Raw genomic sequence first — 13,434 nt, 5'->3', positions numbered from 1 at the left:
TTTAATTCGGGTTCAGACCCTCTTCTGTTTAGCCTTGATGAGACAGAGGATTTTCTGTGTGACTCCGTAATCCATAGCATAAATTCCCAAACATTCTTCCTCTGATGATGCAGAGGGGGTTGTTTACATCTGGAGCTTTCTGCCACCTGTAGAAATGGCAATGCAGGTTTCTTTTCAGGTGTGGTTCTTTCTAACACATTCCTAAATGGTTAGCACTCCAGGGATGCCTTGCTGGATTGGCTGGAAAAAGCTGGTTTCCCCATTTGGTAAAAATTGCTAGTGTAATTACTGTTTTGTTGTTGTTATTGTTGGCTTGTTTGGTTTTTTTGAGGGGAGTGCGTTGACAGAAAGAGCTTTCATTATTATGCTTCACTGGCCACCCTGGCATTCGCTTTCCTGCTGTACAACTGAAACTTTCTCTTGCTGGCTCACTGCAATTCCTTTGTCAAGTGAACTCTGTAGCTGTTGATTCACCTCTAACAATATCCCAGCCATATCCTGATGACTTTCATTGCTTAGACATTTCATCATGGGATATATACTAGAAATAAACGTGGCTCCTTGCAGTTATAGCATTCAACCAATCTGCCAGATAAAAACCAGTATCTATAATACTTGAACCTGAATAATTTACCAACAAAAAGTCCAGTCCCACAAACACACTGAAATGAATCTTTGCTACTTGTATAGTTGGCCCCATAAAACTCATCAGAGTATTTGCCTTAGCGTGGACAAGGTGCAACCCAGAGCTGGTCAAGTAGTCATTAAAAAATAGAAATCATAATGAAATCACTTGAGGTTTGAGTGAGAGAAAGAAAAATTTAGACAATAAATAAATAAACATAAGATTTCAATTAGGATTTCAGCTGTCAGAAGTGAAAAGAACAATGTGCTAGGATATACTAGGGATTTGCTTTCGGGGATTCATGCTGAACCCATATAACACTGTAGTAATGAAAAGCTGTATATCAGAACATGAACTGACTTCCTGTCAGTCAAAACATTTCCTCTAGCTATCAGTGCAAATAAGAGAGGAATTTGGACTTCATATATGTTGTATTAAAATTCTTATCAGGAGGTGTCTATGCAAAGTCAAAACCAATATTGTTTCAGGTTTTTTCTTCTGTTTTTTTTTTTTATTTTATTTTATTTTGTTTTGGTTTTTCTTTTTTTTCCCCTTTCTCTCCCTGCCCACCCCCCCCCTTTCTTGCAGTATACAGCCAGCATATACTCAATTTGACTTGGCCTCTGACTTTATCAGTGTGGTTAAGAAACAGAGTTTTTAAAACTCTAAAATGAAAAGGGTATGTAGCACAATTTTTTTCAGAATCACCTGATTCTTTTAGTGCTTGATGTGAATTTCTTGGAAAACAGGTGAAATTCCACTGGGCCCTCCTCCGAATCATTGGGTACACAGATACTTTCACAGATATGCCCCTTTCTGAAGCTGATGTTCAAAACTGCCTCAGGAACAAATGTACCAAGGAAAGGCAGTGGAAAACCAACCCAATTGTACTGTAAGCGAGGAAGGCAATGAGGCATAATGAGCTACCCTGAATTCATATAGAAACTGAGAAAAGTTTGGATTAAGCACATGAGAGGAACAGAAAAACCCAAACCTCTTCTTTATGTAATTTCTCTGCAGCCTGCCTTGCTTTTGCTATCAATGGTAAAAATGTTCTCTTCCCTAAGGTGATTACTTAGGAGAAACCTATCTCTGTTATTCCATGCAATTACCTCTGAACGTACCTGGGCTCTTTTACTCCGTTTCTGAGATTCACATCTCTGAGACAATTGCTCCATTTATCCTAAGTACTTCTTCCCTCCCCATTACCTCAAAGCCTGTTCCCACGCTACCTCTGCCTCTGCTCCAGCTACCTGCCTTTCTGTTTCTCTGGAGCACTGGCTAGCCAGGAAAGGGGGGAAAGGAGACAATTATACCCTCTTTAGCCACAACTACAAAATAAGCTCCACCTATATAAAATGATGCTCTCAGCAGACTGTATGGGTATTTCAAATATCATGGCATATAAATTCTCTCTGCTCCTTGCTTTACCTCTTACTGGCTTCATCCAGTGAAGCTGGATTCAAATTCTGCTCTAAAATTGCTGTAAACTGCTCTGATAGGAAGTTTGAAACTTATGTTACAACTCAGAATAAATAATAATTAAAAAATATTATTGAATTGGTTTGGGAAGTGATTATGCAATTTTGTTCAGAAGCTCCAGTTCAGCCACTACAATACTGCTTATTTTATGTATTTAACAATGTTCTAGTTTTCCCATTCTTTTTGTTTATCACTTATTGTTATCTTGATTTTTCCATCAACAGACCCTTCATAAATACAACTGATAATGTTTCATATTACAAGGGCACTTATGCAGACATCATTTATATCACTTTTTGCCCAATTCATGTGTTCAAGCTTTCTTTTATAGCAATAAGGTCTAGAAACACTGAAAGCAATTTTACTGAGAATTGTTTCAATACCTTTCACCACGGAATCAATTGTACAGGATAGTAACCATGTGTGCAAGCCCACTTGTTTTAAAGGAAAATTGTGGATCAGAATGTATCTTGTGAAAATGAAACAGATAGGGAAAAGAGGACTGTGGTTTCTTGATAGGAGCTGATTATCTTGGAAAATGGTGGCAGGGACTCGAAAGTAACTTTCTTTATGTAAAATTATCAGAAAGTGAGAAATATATAATGAAAAAAGATTTTGTCAGTGAGCTTAGATGAATGAAAAAAGGATTTCAAAATCATTCCAAATGAAAAAAAAAAGAAAATAAAATGTGTGAAGATGCAGAATTTGGATTGCTGTTTTGCTAACCCATGTACTTGAAAAAACATTTGGAGCCAGGCCCATGGCATTAATTATAACTTGAGAAACCATTACAACTGATGATGTGTTTTCATTACAAGGCTTAGATTTCCAAACTTTCATTAGAAAACCCCAGGTACAGCTTGTGTGTTTAACGCACACTTTTATATTTTTAAATACATATATATATATATGAATACAAGTATATGTAAGTGTATACCCCCTATACGTAAATGCTATTTTTCTGGAAAAGTATGCATGTTTTTCAGATACCGCAGCTTTGTTGCTATTCTAGATAGTCTCACTAAACAATGCATTTGGAGATATTCAGCCTTCTTGTCCTTGAGAGCCAAATGTTTTGCATGTTCTAGTCAAGTGCATCCTTCTAAGCCTGACAAGGTCATGGACATTGTCAGAAGCAGAGACCCAAAACAAGGAATACAAGATTAACAATAGACAGTTTTAAATGATAGGAGATTAATTTCTTTAGCCTGAATAACATTGTCACTTGCAATTAATTTTAACTCTGAGCTCAGAAGAGTATGTAACAGATACTTTGAAAATGAAAAACTAAATCAGGCAGCGAGTAGGGGCTATTTCTACTTTTATATTCTAGTGCTACATTATATTATTATTTTAGGTTCTAAGCTTTCTAAATACTATACATGTCATGGAAGCTAGATAGATTAAGATGCTATAGGGATCTGGCATAGATGTACTTTAATATCACTGTCCCTTATTAGTTTGCTTTCACGATCATAAATATTTTGCTTTGGTACCTATTATGCTAATAACTACAGAAAAATTACCGTGTGGTTCTTCAGCATTCAGTTTTTTCTTAGCTTCTTTTTCTGAGTCCTTTTATTGGGGGGGATTTTCCTTACTATATACTACTAATATAAGAGCATGCTCTCTTTTTCCTAAATTCCTCCTTTTAGTCATTTCTACCTTCCTCAATGGTTGTTCTCATTGAAGAATCTTCTCAATTGCCAATTTCTTGAAGGCCAAAGACTATTAAACCAGCCATTTTTATGTTTTCAGATGAACTGAAATCCTCAGGTGTATCTGGCTCTTCTATATTCACATATATCCTTCAGAATAGTCCCCATCTATTGCATTAAGGGCAGGTGGACACATTTTTCTCTTTTGCCACCTGGTAAGCAAAGGTTAGAGTTCAACTTGTCCCAAATCAGCTTATCCTTCTATGGGGTAGTCAAAGCCCACTTACAAACACTCTGCCGCAGTTTTACATTTTTGCCTCCCACCAGCATTCAAACCTGGGTGAATGTCTTTCTCTGTCAAAGCAACAGTGGGAGGTGAAAATGAAAGTCCTTTTTTTCTTTCCCTGAGAAATTGGACTGTAAAAAGCTGTCAGTTTAAAAATGACATAGTGGCACAGCATTTCTATAAGGTGGCTCCTTTCATTTTTGACTCCTGCTGTCTCTCTGACAGTTGAAGTTGCAGCAGGAGGTAAAAACTAAAATGAGCACTGCTGGCATTTGCCCTCGAGCACAAAATTAATAATGGAAGAAACAGGACGACATCCAAAAACACCTCGTATCAGATGTCAGCCAATGAGGTTTCAACACTTCCATAATAAGGTGACCAGAACGATGCCCATTATTCCAAATATGATCTTATTCTCTATTACCTGCCTAGTGCTGGATCTATTTTCTCCAGTTTATATTTGATTCCCTGCTTCGTGGGTTATAGAATATTTTAAATTCTATTAAGCTGTATGCTATGACTTTATAAGTTTTCCCCCTCTGCACTCTAGATCTGGTCAAAATTTTATGGATGTTGTCTTTTCTCAAGCTTTATACCTCTCAACCTTTCTACATGAAGGTTTCACTTCCAAATCACTGTTTGAAATATCCTACTATGTCCTATCTGTATATATGAACAAAATTCAGAACCTATTGATGGCTTTTAGAGTAAACAGCCACAGGATCAAAAAGCTGAGATGGTTTTTATTCTTGAAAACTCAGGAGCTGAACATTTCCTGCCATCATTAAGAAGAAAATGAATCACTATTAGGTGGCTGAGAGAAGGAAGAGGACTCAAAATCCTACAAGCAGGATAGGGGTCTTTCTTCTTTATTAAAAGACGCAGTGGTGTGTGTGAGTCTTATCAAAAGTAACATACGTAGGCACAAACAGTCTGTTAGAAAGGGAGTACAAGTGTAGTTCCTTCTGAGATAATTCAGTCATTTTCTGATTCTAGCAGCAGTTTGGTGGTATCTACTATCTTACTTTTGACTATTCAGGAGAGCTAATATTTCAGGGTTGCGACTGTTGACTTACTGGGATATGACATTCCTACACCACATGAAGTCACAACATGTCATTCGATTCTTCTGCAGAGCTTAGCTTTGTGCGTGACCTGTGTTTGCAGTGTGCCTAACTTTTCTTAACATAAAATATTTACATTTTTCTGCATCATATACCTTTCTTGCCACCTTTTCACTTCCAGCTTTGCTACTGTTTTTATTGGCATACACTTTTGTTTTGCAGAGATGAAGAAAGGGGGCAAACTGTCAGCAAACCAGTGATGCGGATAATTCTCAAGTGCTGACAAATACACAAAATAAACACATTGTAAAGAAAGCATCTTATTTCTTCATGTGTTGTTGCTTTCAGGCATTACACCAGTCATCTAAGCCACAGCTTAAAACAGCTTTCATCTATTATTAGAGAATAACTCAAATGCTTCAGCTGAACCCATTGATCTCATTGATTTCAACAGCTGTTAATAACAAAGAGAAGCTGGACTGGATAAACACTTCTAGTTTGTTACAATTACCTTTAGTGGTTCCTTCTTCAATTTCTAAAAATCTTTTCTTGTATGTTTTAACCTCTTGTGTAATTTAACTTTCATTCTTTTCTTCTGATTTTTTCCTTGAGGCTTGTTTGCAAACTTAATTCTATAATCCTTTAATCTTTTTTTTATTCTCAGTTACTTTTTGTGCTTGCTTGCTCATCAGTCTAGTTTTCTCTAAAAGTTCATTCATTGTGGGAAGAGCCACAGAACAGTTGGGCATATATTAATTATTTTGCATTCTCAATTTCCCTCTTGCACCCTTCTGCTCTATGGCTCTATCCCATCCACTTTCCCCTGTGTTTTCCATGTCCCTCCAAGATTTATTCTGATTAGTTGTAGTCTCTTTATGTCCACATATGTATGTCCACCATCCTATTTACAAACATAAATTGTTTATGATTACTGTTGTCTAGCTACTCCTCCACCTTTGCTGTACATCCCTAAGCTTGTCTCTGCTTTTCAAAATGCAAGGATGCATTACTCCCTTCCCAATTTCCTTTTTCACGTGTTGTGTGTGTTGTATTACTCTTTCAGTATTTTATCCCAGTTTGTTTTCCCCTATTTTTCCTTCTGCTTAATGTTCTCCACTTCATGATTTGGGTAACTACTGCATTGAAATCTACATTGCCTGTAGGGATTTCCCCTTTTAATAACCCTTTTACATGCATTTTATGTTGTCGTATCTTGTTACTTATCTATTAATATTTGGCTTCCTTTTGTAAAACTGAATTTCAGGCCATGATTTTGCACACACATATACTCTTTTTCTCTCTTGTAGCATTGCTCACTTGAATTACTCGTATCAGATCTCAACTTGTTTCCATCAGTGGGAAGAGAGTAGGACTACTGTCTTAGATCAAATTATTCTGGTTTTGTTCATACAGAGTTTCCTCCATCTTGATGTTGAACTTGAGTAAAGTATAAAGGATTTGGTTGTCTGTAATTATGTACAATTGCTCCTTGCTTTATTTCCTTTGAACTAAACTGCTCATTAACCTCACAATACTTCTGTCTTTTATCAAATTTTGAACTAACCCACTACCTAAATATTCCCTTTTCATACACACATCCATAGTTCTAACTTTTGAGACTTTCTTTTACACAGATCTTAAAATATCCCTCCTCTGGACTTCTTGCTCCAGTCTAGGGGTTTGTTTCTGTAGAAGTAGGAGATGCTTCCAAAGTTTCTGCTGTCAGCTTTCATAGAGTTTGTAGAAATAATTTATCAGTATCTAAAGGAATTAATTTCCCTGAATTCAGTGTAAAAGAAACAGGCTACTTACTTAGGGAAAATTTACCCTTTTTCCTGTTCTCTTTGGACTCCCCCCCACCTCCCTTTCTTTTTTCTTAAGTAGTACAATATTCATGTGTACAGGGCTCTATTGTCTTCTTTACTATTTTGATTCATTTTAGCATTACTTTATATAGCATGATAGGCATATGGAGTGCAGTAAGGGGGGATTATCCCAGGTAAGCTAAGATGGATGATAACACAGTTGAGCCTTCTTAGAACATGTATTGTCAGGGGGCTGCTGATAACAAATCTACTTTTTTCTTGGTTTCTGCAGGGTTGGCTTCCAGCACAAATATTTTTTATTTTTCACTGTATGGCATAGGACAGGAAAAGAATTTGGTGCTAAGGGAGCTGAGAGTTGAGCTCCTCTCTGTAGTTCAAAGCCCATGATTTCTTGGAACACCATCTGCACTGCTTCCCAACTGGTATGTTGCTGGTAGACGCAACAGTTCCTTGTGGACAAGAGACTTGAGGGGATGGTGTTCCTCTCTCCTCATTGTGGTGCTCTGAAGGGCACAGAGCACTGCTTTCTGCTGGGAACCCACCAGTCTCCTCAAACTGCAGAGCTTCCTGACCTGAATAATCCTGCTCATCAGGCTCTTGCTGGGTGGAAAGCTGGTGCCTTGTACTCAAGAGCAAATAGACAGGAGCTCAGCAAAAGATGAGATGAAAAACCCCAACAATACTCAGAGATGCTTAGTTCATAGGTCTGGTAAGTGCAGAACATCCGTGGAAGGAACTGGCTCTCTTCCTTTTGGAAATATGTGTTTCCCTGACAACTCTGCAGAGGCACAGACACGGTGAAATCAGCTGGTTGCTTATTTGTCTGAAAAAGCAGCTCAAATCCAATGAGTTATGCTTCAGAGTTTGACACCCCAATGCCTAGTTTACAGGAGAGGAAACAGAACCTATGCCCATCAACAGTGAAAAATAGTGATTTAATTTAATTGGATTTTAATGCCTGCCCTGCATTACCTTTCCCTCTTGTACCTTGTTTGCTTGCCTGTAACTCATGTACACTTTAAATATCCCTAATGTACAGTTACTCCTGCTCCCCTCAACAGGCACGAAACACACGAACAGCAGGGCACCAACTCCATTTATAGCATATGACTGATTAGCTGAGCTTTTCCTTAGGTGATTAGTAACACTGGAATCTGAAGTGCCTGTCCAACAAGACTTTAAGAAATGCCTTTTAAAAAAAATAAAATAAAAGCATCCTCTGCCTCCCCTGAATAACTGAAAAATTGAAGTACCTAGAATCATGAGGTATTTCTGAAAAACCCTGCCCAACTGCCACTTTAGGTACACAAAATATGCTGTAAATCCCTACTTTGTTTTTAATGAGGAACAGTAACATGGTTGGAATAAACACCCATCAGTTGAGTAGACAAATGATGTCAGTAGTTTCTCTTAAACAATCCCATTCACAGTAGAGGTTAAATGACTTACTTGCGAATTTAAAATTTTTATGTGTGTATATATATATATATATGTATTTTTAGATATTATTGTATTCTAAAAAAAATTAACATGTAGGAAATCTTCTGTGGGGAGAATAATGTACTGTGGAACGTCATAAAAACTGATGCTCTGGCAGTTCCCCCTTACATGAACAGACCACCGTGCTTCTTGAACTATCTTGTTGAACTATTGAGGCTGATTATGTTAAAAGTTAGGCAATAGTCTCATAATTCTGAATATACCAAAATGCTGTTTTAAAGTCTTTGTTGCCAGCCTCTTTCAACGTTACCTTCACAAAACCCCAAATACATTAATGTTCCATAACCGATCCTCTGGTTTGAGATTATTGTTATTCCTGGTCGATAACATGTTTTCTCCCTGAGGGTTATACTGAGATTAACACCAGTTGAGCATAATTAGTATCTGATAAGTTTTAATAAGTTAGTGTGCTTTAATAGGGTACTGTATAGCATTAATTGTATTTACAAGTGTAGATTTTATTGCATTTGTCGAACAAATCTGGATACATTTTCTGTAGTGGAAAATTATGGGAGGATAACAACATCTAAAAGAAGCGTTTGTTTTTTTTTAACTAGTAGATTGCTTTTTACTTAGGGTGAAAAGGGAGATTAGAGATAAAAAAAGGACAAAGTTATTTCGGAATTTAAAAAATTAGTATTACATTTGTACTTACTGAATCAGTCACTTTGCAGAGACAGGGCATCAATGTGTTCACACTGAAGGAAGCATACTTTATGAAGTGGCTGTTACACTTCACCTTAAGAGTGATGTGCTTTCTTTTTGGTAATTATAATGCAAGTATTCAGATGGCAACTTTTATCCTTCCTAATGCTGCTAAAAGAGCATAAATAAACCTCACATTGAACTGAATAGCTGGAGTAACCCCATTCTTGAGGAGTTTGTAAATACACTTCTTTTCCCTATCTTGTAACGAATTGCACTTTTTTTCAGCTATGACAAATGGAAGACAAAGGGTCTTGTTTCTTTGTAGCACATATAATTTCACCTCACAGACTTTTTCTTCTTCATTTCATTCTTTCTGTTTGAAGTCTGGAAGTCTTTATTTTTCCCCCCTTCAGGCTTTACAATGCTAAAGTCCTTGGGGATAACTTAAGCACTCTGCCACTAGTTTCAATTCTAGCACCTTGTCACAAAAAAATGCAGGTTCTGTAGGCAAGACAGAGCTCACAAGAAGTACTTACTGGGTAAAGTCACAGGCATTAGCTGTGGCAAAGCTCTGCCAAGCTGCCTTTCATCTTTCTGCCAGAAGGCAGTACAGCCTGGTGCTCTGGATCTTCCTGCCCTCGACAGGCTACTCGCCTCCATCCATGAGACCAAAATATGCTTCAGGAAAGAGACGGCCATGGGAAGGAAAGTCTCTGTGAAGGAGCTACGTTTGACAGATTCTCTAATATGGGTTAAAGCAATATTATTTTAGCCTCTGGTCATAGTCACTGAGAGGAAGGGAGCAAAGGGACAAAGTGAAAAAGCACAAGTATGGTACAAGCGGAGGGAAAGGGGGTGTGGCACAGCAAGGGCTGGCTCTCTCCACATCCCCTTTCCTCCTCGGATCACTGAAACTGGAGTAGGGCCCAGGACTTGGGAGAGATTCGTATCTCGTGACTTCCCATTGCCTGCCAGCAGCTGGAGAGAGCTGCAGCGATCTGGAAGCTTAACGTGTGGGGACTCTTAACTTAGCCTTCTGAGATGCATACTTTCAGATCCGGAATGAGCCTTTGAAGACTCCCTGCTAGGTGTTGCAGCTGGCAAAATGCCATGGTGCAGAACATAACCTGCAGCAGAAAGGCTGGTTTCACCCAGCCAAGCCATGGCAGTAGCAGCTGTGATGGAGCAGGCCGCTATGCGCTCAGCAGCTGAGTTTGAGGTTGTGAGGACCAGGATGAAAAAAGAGACAAAAGTGACCACGCTTTGGTTCTAGCTGCATGATGAAGAAACTGGAAGGAGTCAGGAATGTCTTGGGAATGCCAGATCTGGTCCTTAGCAAGCTGGACAATCAATTACTGCTCAGAGCAGTCATTCATCCGTTCTGCTCAGGTTTGGTAACTTCATTTCACTATCTCAAGAGGTCTTTCTCTGTTCTCACATGAAAAGCATTTTTGGTATAGACACTACAACTCTGCAGAGCGTTGGTGTCAGTCAGAATAGGTTGAGGTTGCTGTGCCAGGCTGTCACGGGCTATGTAAAATGAACTTAAAAAGTAAATCAACATAAGTCACTCAGCTACTGGTAGGTAGGTTTTCTGAGACATGTGCTGGAAAAAAGTCTACCTGTTGGTATTATGAATAGTGGAACTAAAAGAAGTTATTCCAAGAAAAATGCACCAGGAATAACTTTTTGTTGTTGTTTTATTAAATGTAGCATATGCCTTAGATCAATGAGTTCTGTCATGATGTAGGAGTTACTTGGTAAAATTCTATGGTTTGTGCAATAAAGGAGGCTGAGGTGGCTAGATGGTGATAATAGTCCATTCTGACCTTAGAACTTATGCATTTAGGAAACATCTTTTCCAATCTGAGAGATACAAGGCTGTATTTTAAAAAAGAATCTACAAGGCTGTGTATGCCTTTTTGAAAGCATCTTGCCATTTTTCATTTTCTTCCTGTTAAAAAGGCTGATTGTCATTCCATTATAATTTCTACTTTGTTACTATTAATGTTAAGAGCCTGATTTTGGTATATTAGATACATTCATCTATTATGTTTTATATATAGCTACGTGCCTGTCAAACACGAATATAACAGGCAAACGAGTAGAGAAAGGAAAGCAAAAATCATGTCCTTTCTTTTGCTATTCCTGTTAACACTGACGGATATTTTGGAGACTGAGAAACCTAAAATAGACCTTCTTTACAGATTGTGCTACCCACCTTCTTTGCTTGATTCCCTTGAATCTCGGTTCAGTAGGCTTTCTTCCACTGATTCACTGCTCTTTGGATCAGCCCCATATTGCATTTTATGACTGCCAGCTAAGTAATGTTGGGGTACACCGGGGTCCGAGAGAACAGTGAAGTGTTCAGATAGGTCTTACAAATGGGGTCGAAACAAAGGAAGAAAAGCAAAAGCTTGCTTTAGAGAAGAAAGGCAGTAAGACTGCCTCCCTTTTGGGGATTAGTACCTAGCAGTCTATAAATTGGCTTGCATCAGCCGAGTACAGCACAAAATGTACTACACAGAAGAGCTGCTATTATGTGCGGTAGCCACTTCACTGATTGCAATCAATGTCACAAATTAGAGTGATTTCCTGGCTTGAGATGTGTCAGAGCTAAAGTTTGTGTCATGAGTCATGCTGCCTGGACACCCAGCTTCTAGGCACTCTGTCTTACCCTCAGCAATTTTCACTTTTTGGCTTTCATTTTTTTTGCAAATGGATCTGTGCTCACTTTTACTATGTAAGTGTGGACTGCTCATAGTTGCTTCCAAGTGGTATTCAATATTAAAAAGATGGTCCCATCATTGCTTCTTTAGCTTATATTGAAATATATCTATTTTTTTTTTCCAGCAGCAGAATTTCTGTTCAGAAGTGGCAGATCTATGTCAACATTACCCAGAAGTTTGAGCTGAAATTTTAATACTCCTTTGTGCTTGCCTCTTGTTGCCTTATTCCTTTTCCAAATGCCTGATGATGGCTTTTCCATTCCAGTCAAATGTTGTCCTAATATTCATGCCATGCTCTGAACACCCCTTCTGCTGCATCCATTTGATTAAATCCAATTATAAAAGCAATGTTTTGCACAGTTTTGCTTGTAGTTTTTATATTTTGCCAGCTGGGACTTCAGCATTCACACGAGGACAAACACACAGCTTCTCTCTGCACTGAAGTACTAGGGTGTAATTAGAAACGTTTGGTCTATACAGGGAGATTAATGAGGAGCTGCCTGCTTGTACCTTGCAGCAATGCACTGTTTCAGTGGATTAAGAGCATCCACATCCATAGCATTAATAAAGAGTAGCTGGTACACAGTAAATTCATGCTTCAGCCTACCTGTTACTCAACAATTTGTGTAAGAGATCCCTGACATTTCTTAATGGGGAACAATTAAATGAATGGTAACTAAAGCTTCGCATCAACAGGCAACAAAATGAAGTTAAGCACAATTATTTCTATGAATAAGAGGGTCAGCACTTCCATGTTGGATTAACTGTTACTGAAGTAAGTGGAGATTGGAGAGATAGGTAAATGATGTAATTAATTTCCTAATAATTTAGGAATCATTAGGTGTGGGTCTATCTGCACTGCACAGTTAACTGGAGTGCTTGCTTGTCTTAGCTTTTCTTCCGAAGTCACTTCTTCCACGCTTAAGGATGCTTACAGTAGGTGGAGGTCTACTCTAGAGCTTTGAGCTCATTTTCACTAGATCTCCATGTGCTCGCTTGGAATGAGGATGCATAAATCATTCTCCTGATGACCAATTTTCCACTACTTTTCCATAATGATGAATATCTCCTGGAAATGGTGCAATTTCCTCTGCAATTCACTGTGGAGGTTTCTAGAGTAGTCACCTCATTACAAAGCAAAAAGCCATGGGGGACAGCCTAAAACACTTAGTGAGGCATATGGAGGAGTGTTGTACTGATAGGAAAAGGTCATCTCCTTGGTATTGTAGCAACTGTTGCTCTGATGAAATGTATCTCTGTAGTACGCTATGGAAACCTTCCCAGACTAACTCCAGAGCTGCTGGTATATCTATGCAATGGATGGCAGCACCTTCTCAAGATCCTAGCCTGGGTAGCAGATGTCTAGCTGGCTCCAGCGCCACACTCATGCAATGCTTTCACTTCTTGCTCTGCAAGTGGCTGAGAGGTGGCTGGGCAGAGAGATGGCTGGGCACCCCCCTGCTGCAGCAGAGCGTGTGCTAAGCTGAGCTGAGCATTCAGCCGTGGCTGCTGCATGTGGCTTCTGCCATGAGGTTATAAACATATAATGCCATTGGCATGGATGGGAATAGGATCTAGTCTCTTTACCTATCCGCTGGACTGCATTGTGTTGTCAG

This window comes from Buteo buteo, chromosome 1, assembly GCF_964188355.1.
Source record: "Buteo buteo chromosome 1, bButBut1.hap1.1, whole genome shotgun sequence".
Classification (NCBI taxonomy): domain Eukaryota; kingdom Metazoa; phylum Chordata; class Aves; order Accipitriformes; family Accipitridae; genus Buteo; species Buteo buteo.
The sequence above is the reverse complement of the archived record's forward strand: the minus strand, read 5'-3'. Positions refer to the sequence as shown.